Raw genomic sequence first — 13462 nt, forward strand, 5'->3', positions numbered from 1 at the left:
CAAGAATTGGTCCTTTGTTTGCTTAAATACACAAATTCAAAGCTTCAAGCCTCCCTTATCTACATGACTAAATCTCACATAGAGATGGAGTTTGCTCCAGGCAAATACAACATTTCTCTCCCAGCGGCTTACAGTGTTGAACAGCTCTGCCAAATTATCATATATTTTTTTTAATTTGTCATATTTAATAAAACAGGCTGTACTTACAATGCTAATGCGAGCATGCTAACATGCTCACAATACTAACAGGCTGTTAAGCGGGTATACTATTAGTTTAGCATGTTAGCATGCTAATGTGCTAATTAGCACTAAACACAAAAGTACGTCGGATTGAAATATCATTCGTTTTGCAGGTATTTGGTCGAAACCGCTAGCATTTTCTTTTTAGCCTTTCTGTGTAAAATATCTTTAAAAAACTACTTCAAACAACCTTGCAGGTAGTTAGGGTGTAGAGAAAACACCCAGGCCGGATATTTACTAGTTTTGACTGGAACAGTTTCCAAACTGATTTTGAAAAGTTTTTCTTTCTTACTATATAACATCCTCATCAAAGAGCAACTGGGCAAATGCTGAGCAAATGGTACGTGAATTTCCCTTAACAGACTCCTGATTAACATACAAATGTTTTATTATGCGTTTGCTTTCTATAGCACTATTTATTTTTACTGCATATCATTTGATGGTTAGATGCAGAAAAAAATGTCCATCAAGTAAAAAAACTGGAAAAAGTGATCAGAATACAAGCCTGGAGATACACACAGTTTTGTAGTCTCTGGTCTTCCCTTCCCTTCCTACAATTAAGTTGGTTTGTTTACTATGAACACTTCAGTAAATGCTACCAGATGGAGCACAAGCCTGGGGGTGTGACCCATTAAAAACAAGATTTGTGGATTGTGCTTACTTAAACTACCTGGTGAAGCAAAAATAAATGTTTTCTGAGTTTGTCACACCACAAAAATAACTGTGTTATTAATCACCCAGCTAAATTGGAATGATTGAAAAATTGGTAGTATATAAAATTAGGTTTCAAAATTGTAAAAAAAAAATCTCTGCTTAGAAATGCTGGGGGGCGTGTCCTCTGCAGGCTCTGAAACCACAGCCAATCATGGGTGAGGGTTGATTCCAAATGTGCACGGTTTAGCCCTTGAATGGGCATAAAAGGAGACAGACAGGTAAAAAACCTGCCCACTGATGCGGTGGCCAACTGGGATTTGTAACTGTAGGCCAGATGGCCAGTACACAACTGCTCGTTAGCAAACAGTAGGCTGTGTCAAGTAAGTGTTGTACCTGGTGATTGAGTAGAACCACTGATGCCATGTCTTCTAGTTTGTCGAATTGGCGCCAGTGTGTCGCCACAATTGACCTACACAGCACAGTATTGACCCAATCCTAGCTCAGTTACAACAAAAGATACGGTCCAAACCTCACCAAGGCCCAAAAAACAGTGACGGGAACCACGTGCAAGGACCTTGCCTATAACCCTCTGAGCTTTTACCCTCCCGCACAGATATTTTGACGGGCACGAGTGAAATGACATGAAGAGAAAAGTCTTGTGCTTGTGTCAAAACAATTCTACAACGAACACTTTGTGCATCATAGTGACATGAAAAAGGCAACAGGAGACGCACATGGCAGAGAGATTATATCAAAAAGGTGATGCAGTAATGTCTAATATGGTAAGTGGCTGTGCCTGGAAAGTGGTTGCTTAAAAGTATGTTTTGGTTGAAGTCACACTATAAGATCTTCAAAGTAGATCATTATATACAAACAGCATATACAGTATACGGTACAAACAAACAGCCGTCTGCCAGCGGCCATGTAAGCCTGAGTCTCCCCTTTGTTCAGTAGGTGGGATTCTCCTTTGGCCAACCGGTAGATGTTTGCTTTCCATTGTGGGACACCACGGTTTTAATTTGGTCTGTCAGACTCCTGTGAACCAGAGGAGCTTATATCACAACAAGAGCACAAATGCATCATGGCGGTCGTGCAAGTATTTTGGACTAACTCAAAGCAAACAGATTTCCCCATTGCTGGTTTTCTGTGTGGTTCCTCTCATTCCTGTCCCGTTTTGGAGTCTGCCCGCCTCCACAAGTGAAGACGAACCACGAGGTTGTGTGGGAATCAGCCCCTATGAATATCAGTGTGGGTGGCAGAGAAACCAGATACTGAAGTCTGGCTAAATTCTATGGTTGTAATAGAGATGTGAGTGATTTTTAGATATACCATCAAGCGCAACATTTGTCATGGCCACTTTACATGTCAGACTCTGCGTTGAATACCCACCAATCCAACTCGCCGCTTGGTCAGTGCCCCTGAGGCCTCTGATACCGAGCTACCGAGGGTCCCTTTAGTGTCTGTATGAGACGCGCCAGGCTTTCAACTAACTACAATGTAAACCCATCAGACCAACTGATGTAGTATGAACAGAGAAAAAGACTGTGTATGGACGGGTCAAACAAACACAGGACTTTCAACCAGGTGACCGCTGTGTGTGTCCCGTGTGAAACCAAGTCAACGTAATAATAAAGTATTTTACCTTACTTCTGTCACATAACGTCATACTTAACTTGCACCAGTTCCGTGACAAGCGTACTTGTTTTACGTAACAAATGCACATATTTAAAGTCATACAATGATCTTTTCCTAAATCTAACCGTCATTTTGTTGTGTAATAAAACCTACATTGGAAATTTACTTTGAACATAGTCTGCATGTACTGTAACAAACAGAAACTGTATGTTTCCTGTGAACATGGAATTTCTTTTTTTAATGCATGTACGAGCAGAAACTTGACACGCCGTCCGTGACGCTAGAGGGGTACCTAGAGCATCATAGTTTGAAGCATAGGGCCACTGACCAAGCGTCGGTATTTGATGAGTAGGGAGTGAGAATGTGTTGACGAGTCATAGTTTAAAGTCTTTCGAGACTCGATTACGAGATTATTGGTTGTTTTCAAATGCCTCAAAGAACCTAAGTTCACATAAACCTGACAAGGGGGTTGCAGAGGGTTGGCTAAACCTCTTAGTGGAGGTGGATGGTTGGTCCCAAAAAGCATGTGACCACTATTTGAATCCCGTGTTCGATTGGTTTGGACCCGATCACATTGGTTTATTTTGAAAGGAAATGACGAAAAATAATCAGACATGCTAGGCGTTCAGTCAGTTCGTCTGAAGGCTTTAACCATCTATTTTTTGTTTAGTAAATTTATCGTTTGGTCTAATAAATGTCAGAAAATAGTCAAATTACCTGTCACAATATCTTAAAGCCCTCATCAAATATCTTGTTTTGTCCGACCAACACTCAAAAAACCTAAAGATATTCAGTTTTGTATCTCACAAGACAAAGAAAACAAGCAAATCTTCGAAATTTAGAAGCTGGAAGCGAGGAATGTTTGGGTTTTTTACACGTCTAACCCTTACTGTAAATCCTTGGGCTCGACCCTTCCACATATATATGCTCGATCGGGCCTTTTAAGGGCAAATATTGTGCCGTCTCATCCCATTTTCATAAGATGGCGCCTGCTCGTGGGTGTCTGGGTGATGTCTTGAGGACACAGAGGCAACATTATTGTGCCTCACCTGGAAAATTGGTCCTAAATAACGTTCAACGTAACATATTCATCTAATTGAGACAAATGAGGAAATGTTGTTGGACATATCGTGGCTTTGACACTTCATTTCATTCCTCAGCCGCGACGGTTAGTTTTTACGACAAACACCTCGCTAAGTGTTCGCAGATGGTGTAAAGTTGGCAGACATAGCGGTCCTTACCGAACACTTCCTCATAACCCGAGAAGCTCCAAAGCTTCACTTGGACACCAGCACCGGCAGAAGGGAGGAAATATTTCCAGCATGCTGTGTGGTGGGTTAATTGGTGAGGAATACAATATGTCTTTGAGTCCCTCAGTGTCGGGTCGCTCTCTCTTTTTTTTTTACTCTGCTTCACTCCACCCCTCTCTCTCTCTCTCTCTCTCTTTCTCTCTCTCTCTCTCTCTCTCTCTCTCTCTCTCTTTCTCTCCCTTCCTGTCTCTCTCTTAACAAGTTGCTGAAAAAAAAAATGTGTTTCCAATTAGGCACTGAGGGGAAAAAGAACAACTCTCGACTACAAACGCTTAAAGAAATGTCTCGGGGAAAGAGGGCATATACATCATGAGATGTCATTTATTTCCTACAAGATGAGTGGGAGGAAACGTGAATGGGTGGACTAAATGCACTTGTAAGTTTCACCTGTCTTCTATGTTGGGAACTTAAAAATCCACCAGTTTTAGGAAAGCATCTGGTGTTTTTTATTATTAGTTTGCAGTGAAATGCTGTAACATCTTTTGAAAAAAAGGTTTCTAGGAGCAAAATAAGATGCCACTCTTCATTTATTATTATTATTTGCTGTGTGTTTGTGTGCATGTGTGTGACAGAGTGAGAGAGTGACGTCACGTGCAGACAAAGGTCTTCTCCTGTAGAGTGTGTGAGAGAGAGAGAGAGAGAGAGAGAGAGAGAGAGAGAGAGAGAGCTTGGCGGACCCGCCGAGCCAGCGCAGAGAGGCACGGAGACGCAGCAGAGAGCATCAAGGCGACTTCATCTGGGAACGAATCAATAAAACAAGTTGGAAAAACAGGGTTACACGGAGGAAAAAAACAACAAAAAAGCACATCGGAAGAGGTATTTTCTGCACGGACATAAAATGAAAGGGTTACCTGGCTGCATTTTGGATTTGGAGTCTTTTATTGCACCGCTGCGACTTTGACACAAGAGTTGCGCAGTCTCTCTCGGAGTTGTCTGTTCGGCAGGAATTTCAGGCAACACTAAATCAAACTTGAGTTGGACCTCCAGGAACATTGGAAAGGAAGACACAGTAAGTATTTCCCCGCATAATCCTCATTGAACGAATCTTTATAAATTCGCAAAAAAACGTTTTTTCTTTTTTCTCTGGCTCACTTGAAGCGCGTCTTCTCATGCACGCACGGACGTGTGGGCATCTTTACATAATCAAAAGTATACCTGCCACGTAGACGCGGCTAGAAAGCGATCGGTTGAGATAAAAAAAAGGCTTCGATGGCATTAGCAGATGACTGAAAATGCGCCGTGCGCACCGTTATATCGACGGGGAGACGCTCGGTTGTGCGCGCGTCTGGAAAGAAGGACTTGATTGCGCCAGAGCTGGGCGCCTTTATTAAACAATATTTGTAGAAGGGAGTGAGCGGATAAAAAAAAAAGAAATGAAAAAAACAAGAGTTAAAGTTAGGACATCTGTGTGGATTTTCCACGCTGATCTGATGTCAAGCGAATGCGTGTGTTTTCTTCATTGAACGTTTTCATCTCTCCTTTTTTTTCCTAAAAAAGTTATCCATAAGCCAGCACCAGTAGTCCTCCAACAGGAACTGCACGTCAGCACGTGTAGGTGTAGGTAATTGCTCAAACATGATGAAGAGGCCAGCAGCGGACTGATGGTCCTTCATTTCTTGTGGGCGTTGGCATCTTCCCAAAGTATACGCCTTGATGCTGTCTACCACCGGCAGGAGTCGATGCACCGCGCTGTGCTCTGGCCTCGTAACACAACGACACTTTCATGAACTGCATTGACTTCACTTCTCGTTGAACTCTGTCAAAAGATGGCAAAATGTGATTAAGGGTTTCGTTCCTGACACTAAAATCACATCAGGTCTTCCGGAGGTCTGACTCTCAGGCAGACAGGCAACGTTAACCCGCCTCACCTGCCACCAGGATGGAGGTGAACAATGTGTGTGGCTGTGTGCTCATTCTTCTGCAGTGACAGATTATATCAAGACATCATATAGTCAGAATGTTAATATTTCAACGACTACCATTACTGATCATTCCTGCCTTCTCTGGCCGGGTGCTTCCTGTTGTTCTTGCAGGAGTAGAGTCACAGAATCTCATGCATATAGTATTTATTCATTCACACATGGTACATATGAAGGGGATTATCAACAGAGTGCAGCAGGAATACAGGAATGTGCATTGCTGCAGAGTGCAGGGTGTGAAATGAGATCGAAGCTGTGCATCCTGGATAATGAAGCATATTCAGAGGCCAGACTCTTAACTGAAGATCGGCATTGTTATGGTCCCGCTTTAACACTTTTTTTTTTTTTGCCCAACAAGTAATAGTCGATGAAGCTGTCCCAACATTTTGTCCCAAAGCAGAATATCTCAATAACTGCCGGCCAGGCTGCTGTGAAACTCTGTATCTGTGTCCCCAGAGGATGATTGTTTAACTTCTCGTGCGACTCTTGACATTTCATTTAGAGCCGGTCAGAATCATGACTCGGCCAGCGACGTAGTCTGTTAGAACACAACAAATGATTGCTATGCAGTTTGTGTTAATTTGTCACGTTCAGAGGACGGATTTGAATACTTTTGGTGACTCCTTGACCTTTTCCCTCCAGTTCCATCAGCGTTTATAGCGAGATAAGAGAAGGTCTCTGTACACTACATGAGCTTTCATTTGCTCCTGCTTTTAAGACAAATTATTGCGTTTATGAAAAACAAATTGATGGATCACGCAAAATTTTCTCTGGACGGTCTTTATCTCCGTATATTTGGTGGTCCTGTAGCTTTTCCTTTTCACCTACATTACAACACACACCCATGAAGCAATGTTTCTAATTCATTAGTTTTTCTTAACTGACTGTAAAAAAACAAAAACTAAAGCGGCCATATGCTCCCTGCATGTTGTCCTTGCCCTTTGATGTAACCCAATTAAGGCTGATCTGAGGCTCAAATGGTTCGCGTTAGTGTGTGTCTGTGAGTGTGTTTATTTGTGTATTCCCAAGAGATGGTGAGAAGACTGTTTACCTCCCACCCACCGCCACAGACCTCAGGGGGTCTTTGATGGTAAAGTGGAGGGTGAGAACCATTTACACTTCTGTAGATTGGCTTTGAAGCTGTTTTTAATTATGGAACCCACATTCTCCAATTAATGTTTCACAACGAGTCACATTTGTTGACTTAATACTTTGCGATACTTTCCTGGTAAAAATATGGGAACTTTTTTGAACTTTCACCCTTACTGTACGAGCCTCTGAGGAATCTGCTGTATATGCTGACTTTAAACCAGCCGGTGACACATCCAACAGCTACAGTCAGGAGGTGAGATAAGGCCACTGGAGCAAAGGGTCTTCAGCATTTCCAGCCCTATGCTGAAAATAAGACAATTTGGCCTTTGGACATGAGGAAGAATTATTACTTGTTATCGCTAAATTGCTCAGAAATAGGGCTGCAGCACTCTAGTGTCCTCACCTATTTGTTTATTGAACCGAGGCCAGTTCTGTTGCTTGCGGATCTCAATTTAGTCATTCTTGGTTGAAAAAAAGAAAAGAGAAGAAAATCTTGTGCGATTTAAAGAGAATGTGGAGTCATCAAACGTTCTTTAGATGGATGGGGTTTGGACACGTGACAAATAAGCTTCCATTCTCTTAGCAAAATAAGCTAAAAACATTACCTTTATAACTATATCCTAATACAAAATAATACATATGAGAAGATACAAGATGGAGATGACAGGAAAAGATTTACACAGAAAAACAGTTTGGAAAAGCTTTCAGATAGAAAAATGAAAATAAAAAGGTTTGTGTTGTGTGAATGCCTTTGCATAGAGAGTAATCTGCAAGAGATGATGGCGTGGTATAAGAAAGGTTAAGCTCCTGTCCTCCTAAAGACCTCTCACTGGTTAATCATACTATGTCACCCTGGATATGACACACCAGCCCTCCAAATATGGGGACGGGATGGTTCTCGGGAGCTCAGTGGTTTCCTTAGTAACCAGGGAGGCAGCGCCGGCTATTAGTCCCGGTCGATAGATTTGACAGGATTGCAAAAACACACTCATCCGTAAGTCGTTCCGCAACTTGTGAGATGCTGAAAAGCTTAAAAAAAAAAGGGATAAGCTGATGCTTCTGACATCTGACCTTCTCGTTCAAACTAAACAAACCCCCCCCCCCCCCCCCCCCCCCCTACTGCAAAGATGACTGTTTTATGTTTCCCCGCATGAGCTCTGACATCCGTCAAAAAGAGAGGGTCCTCAAAACATCTGTGTTGTGATTACCAAAGGCACGATCCCTCCTCCCCCCTCCTCGTCCACGGACCTGCATTCCACCCATTCTTTCTCCCAACGTCCAGATTGTTTCCACATTCATGCAGGTAACAAGAGTCACCATTTTTTTTTTGAGCCACTGTGGCAGAAAGGAAATTTCCCTCAAGTTCGTGTGAGCAAGGAAATGATTTGAGAGAATGAGAGTTCCAACAGCTAAAAGAATATTCAAGATCCAGAGACGAGTTACACAGATTTGATGAGCGTCCTTCTACATGTTGTTGTGGAGCTTCTCAGTGCAACCATTCTAATTCTAACCTTCTAATCTATTAAGCCCATTAAGCACCTTTTTTATGGGAATTGTGGGAAGGAGGTTGCAGATGTTTCTTCGTCAGTTTCTCCTCCAGCTCGTGTGTGACTCTGTGGTCAGACCGCCACTTCTTCTTCAACTGCTGATCACGATCGAGACAGCGATCACACTTGCGGTTGCACCCAAAGCTCTGGTCCTGATCACGCCTTTGGGTCTGCAGTGACATGGGGACTTGTTGGGGAAACACACAACGGTCAGTCCATCAGCTGCATTCAAAAACAGTAAGAACAGTGAAGCTAAAAAGCTACTTCGAACTTCCGAGTGTGTCCCACTCATGCTTGACACTTTTTGTTTACATTATTGCAAAATGTTCTGTGGTGTCAAATAGCTCTGGGTGGTCAGCGGCAACTAATGCGTGGCTGTCTTTGTTTTTGTTTTTAATAATTCACATTGGGAGGTCCACATTTGCGCCCTTTAGATTGGACAGAAGAGGAAGAGATAGCTTCAAACTCATTGCAATGAACTAAAAAGTAGTGGCCTCCACTCCGAAAATTGTTGTTTGAATATCAGATCAGAGCAGACATTGTTGTGGATTAAAAAGTGAAATACTTGCATTAATGTGTGTATAGTGCTGAGACGTTCAGTCAAGTACCTAATAAAATATGGCTCTGTGGGTGAGCAGAGTGGCTTCCAAGTACTAGAGAGCGTCCTGGCCATCAGAGACTTGCTGCTTCTGCTTATTAAAAAGGAGATGTAAATGTTTTCTTCAAACTCATCTGTTATTTCCCCCTTTTATCACCTAAAACTGTGGTTTTCACAGGAAGCCATACTTATCAGTTTGAAGCCGTCACTGCCATTGTGTGACACCCGAAGAATGCAGTTTATGACAGTAGACCTTTTTGACAACGTTATCTCATAATGTGGTCATATTTTGGGACAATAACATGTTGGGAGCCCTAATGGTAATCGTTATTCATGTCCTCCAGTGGTTTTCTAACTATTTACCTCACATGCTACATCTGGTGTTGACTATTCCCATCAAAAATAATCAACCTTGTCATGGTTGCTTCATTTCAATAATCCTTAGAGAATGGACCAAAGAGTCAAGTAGCTGGCCAGTAAGGGTGAGCGCTGAAAGATAATCGAAAAGTTGTCTTATCTTTGAATGCCCTGCAGGAAGCTCGTCTCACCGCCCTGCAGCAACGTGGTCTCATTCCTACTTTTCAAATTTTGCCACTTGGGCAGAAGCAGCTTTTTTTAAACCCGTTCTCACTCCCAGCTCTTTAAATACCGACACACAGAGGCATCTTTCAGTGTCTGTATGCAACGCACCGGGCTTTCGTCTAACTCTGATGTGAACCCACCCGTGTCATTATTAGAGGCTCAGTGGACATGGTAATGAGTGTGTGACAGTCTGCTTAAGGAGGGTCAAACAAACACAGGACTTTCACCCATGAGACCACTGTCCGTGTCCCATGTGAAACAAAAAGTCAACACTGTCTTATTTGTTCAGGTCAGTCACGTGACTCGTTAATCATTCGTCTGGTGGTTTTACTTCCTAAGTCTAATTTCCTGTGAAGACGGGAATTTATTTTTTACATAACGTCATGTGACATAACGGCTCAACCACTACCACCCACCAGTGGACTTTCTTGCTTTTTAAACGTTTTTAAACGCTTTTTATGGCCCACGGAATCTTCAAGATTTGAAGTCTGTTTGTTTGGAAGAATGGGCCAAAACCACACCTGAGCAATGCATGCGACTAGTTTCTCCATACAGGAGGCATCATTACCAGCAAAGGCTTTTGTACGAAGTATTAAATCAATTTCAGTAAGCGTGTTCAATACTTTTTCCCTGTGTCATTCCATTTTTTTTACACATAACTTAATTTCTGAACTAATTTGTTTGGATTTCTTTGTATGTATGGATTAGTTCGGTTGTTACCGACATCTGGTGAAAAGTTCATGTCAATAGCACCTTTAGAAATATATTTACTGAGAAAAATGGTGACGCGTTCAATACTTATTTTACCCGCTGTACCTACTTGCCCACAGGCTAGTAGTCGTACACAAGTTTGTTTCTAAGGTCTCAGCGTACCTGTCGAGTACCTGATCTGAAAGATATTCCTGTAAAGTAACCTAAGAGATGAACTTGTTTCAGTTTTTAAAAGGGACTCCTAAAGCGCATTTAAAAAACACTAACACGGAGAACAGCTACTGACAGCTACCATTATTTGCAGAACCATTAGGTTCTGCAAATCACCTTGCCAGCGCAGACTCGACTGATCGCAGCTGCTTACGGCATGGCTCTTTTCAAAGTATAATAAAGAAAAGCTTGCTCTCTGTCTTCAGTCTGGTCTTCAGTGACACATGTACAGTTGGACTGAGGTCAGGTGGCTGGCTTGGCCGGTCAAGAACATTCCACTGCTTGGCCATAGAAACTCCTTGGCTGTCTTTGTCTGTGTGTTTGAAACAACTCTCCTGCTGCTGCTTTGTTCCATGTTTAAAAGGGCCACAAGTCACTCAACATGGGAATGAAGGCCCAGCACTTAAACCTTGTAATCATTGGTTGATTCAAAATGCAACGTGCTGAAATGGAGCCCAAACAATAGGAATACAGTATGTCACTTTCCAAATGCCTATACAGATCGCCCTGTGTTTCTTCCCTGCCGTGTCACTGTTTTACAGTCTTTGCATGGAAGATTGAAGTAATAATCATTCGATCACTTCAGAGAACTCAGCGATGAATTCGAAGAACGCTGAAATCCCTGCAGACTGCACTGACGCAATCCCATATTGCATCTGAGCTGCGGGTGATGTCATCCGTGGAATCTGTCTCCAATAGTGTGATTTCATAAGAGGATGACTGAACACACCCAACAATAAACTACAGAGAAACCTAACACACATGGTAGAGGCTGTCTCTCGTGAGGCAGGCATTGCTTAATATCTGGAGATGTTTGGTTATCGTATTAAAACCAATACAACTGTAAATGCATTAATGTCTCGTACAATATCTTTCTGTATCAGAGTAAGTGTTGGAACTACAGATTGCACTGCGTGTTTGTGTGTTAGAAATGCAGTTCAGAGCTTCATAAGCTGTCTGTACACCACTTCACACCTAAACTGAGAGCTTTTCAAGGATTAATGTTATGCTTGTATGTTTTTTGTTTTTCTTTCCTGTTCCTGCCATTTAGCTGCTTTACCGTAACATGTGGAACAGATCTTAGCAGAAAGACCTTTAAGCAAAGAAGCTTATTAGATGGACATCTACAATATGAATGGTTGTGCTACATACTGCTGCCCCACAGATAATAACCCATGAGTTGGATTTCGGTTGTCACTAGGCTTTCCCAAGCTATGATCCCTGGAAGAATTTATAGGCAAATTAAAAAGGCATTTTTAGATGTTATTTATGATTCTGGCCGTTATCTAGAAATAAAATATTGCTTTCAGACAAACCAGAAGCCAATGTGAAAGCCACTCAGCCTGTCTCTACGGAGCTGTGTGTAATTTTGCACGTTAACTGCTTCTCCCTGGGGAATAAAACTTTTATTTTATCAGAGTACATCCCAGTATTGAGTGCTTCTGTGTGTGGTGTGATGAAATGCCACTCAACCTCCGGCAGTGTGGCTTCCTTAGTAGGCCTACCATCATTTGAAGTGCACAACTTTTTTAATGGTAGCTGTCAAGTTCAAATATGTTTTCTTCTTAATTTATTTGCCGTTTCTGTGTAAATATTCTCGATGGATTCCTCTAATTATCTTCAAATCATGCTGAGTCAGGTCAAACGTGGCGTAGGCTGTGTCTGAAAGGACTCACTGCTCCCTGTATAGTGGACTCTATGGTCAGTTCAGTCTGAATGTAAAGTGAGAATTATTATAACCTGTATAGCCGACTGAATGTATCCCACAATGCATCGTGAAAAGCAGTGGACAACTAACCAGGCACTATACCATCATGCATTGCGCTAAATGAAAAATGGCAGACAGACCGGAAAATTATTTATTTAATGTGAGCAGAGCATCACAACATTGTTTTACGGTCACAAAGTACTTTGTACTTATTCATTTGGGAAAGTACATTTATTGCAGAGACATTGACAATTAGCACGGCAATTCCATCTTGACCTTTCACAATAAAAGCCCCAGACAGACAGGATGCGCTGCATCGCTGCTTACTAGGAGGAACTCAGATTCACTCCGAGAATTTCGCTGAGAGGCGACTCAATAAAATAGCTTACGATATGTATTAATTTACAAAAATGCATATCAGCATTTATTACGGTTGCCCCACCAGCCGATCTTGATCTGGCACGTTTTAATTGCGCGAAAGCAATGAAGCAATTAATGACGCAGATTGAGTAGTGTCTAAAATGAAGAATCACTTTAAGAGTATTGAATGAATGAATGATTTCAGACGCAGCCCCCACCCAGCTTGTAGTACAAGACTCTCTCACAAATCAAGTAAATTGTAGTCTAGTTGGTCTTGTTTGTGAGTCAATTCATGTTTTATTCCAGTCAAATATGGTCTCATTCGGAACACTGATCTCATTCTTTTTTATTTTAGTCCTCGTCATCACATTTAACGAGCGTGTGCCAGTTTGGGGCCCCGTGAGCTGAGATGGAAGTGCTTGAGTGGTCGGAGGGGTATCATCCACTGACGAGCCGTGAATCAGCCCGTCACACATGACTCAACACCAGCTCTCAATCCGGCCCTTGTCCCGAGCCCCGCCGCTCCACAGCAAATGTTTGAGACTATGTGCGAGCGTGAGGGTGTGCGTGGTTTGTGTGCACTCGCCCATAATGTTAAAGAGACAGTTGGAGAATGAAAGCCCGTGTATGGTGTGTGTTCGTGAGGGTTTGTGAGCATTCTGGGTAGTATAAGTCCTGTTTCTCTGCTTTCTCTGGTGGGAGTGTGGAAACAATGGGAACATTGTGTGGATAGTTGGCAGAGGGGGGATGTTGAGGAGGAGGAGTGAGGTAGAGAGGAGGAGTGAGGTAGAGAGGAGGAGACAGGAGAGGAAAGCTGAGCAAAAGAGAGGTGATAGTGGATGAGTTGGAGGGAGGTAGGGAGGAGAAATAAAGAGGAAAAGAGTTAAGAGGAGAGG

At 42.4% G+C, this 13462-nt stretch overlaps 1 protein-coding gene across 1 annotated transcript in view; it reads left to right on the forward strand.

The window, feature by feature from the left end:
- Positions 1-4515: 4515 nt before the first annotated feature.
- lpar1 (lysophosphatidic acid receptor 1) overlaps positions 4516-13462 on the forward strand; it is a 33581-nt gene continuing 24634 nt past the window's right edge. The window contains exon 1 of the mRNA XM_076079678.1: positions 4516-4848. The gene's annotated coding sequence lies outside the window, so the exon portion shown is untranslated. The remainder of the gene's footprint in view (positions 4849-13462) is intronic.

This window comes from Anarhichas minor, unplaced genomic scaffold (genome assembly GCF_050575085.1).
Source record: "Anarhichas minor isolate MPS153535 unplaced genomic scaffold, ASM5057508v1 ptg000073l, whole genome shotgun sequence".
Classification (NCBI taxonomy): Eukaryota; Metazoa; Chordata; class Actinopteri; order Perciformes; family Anarhichadidae; genus Anarhichas; species Anarhichas minor.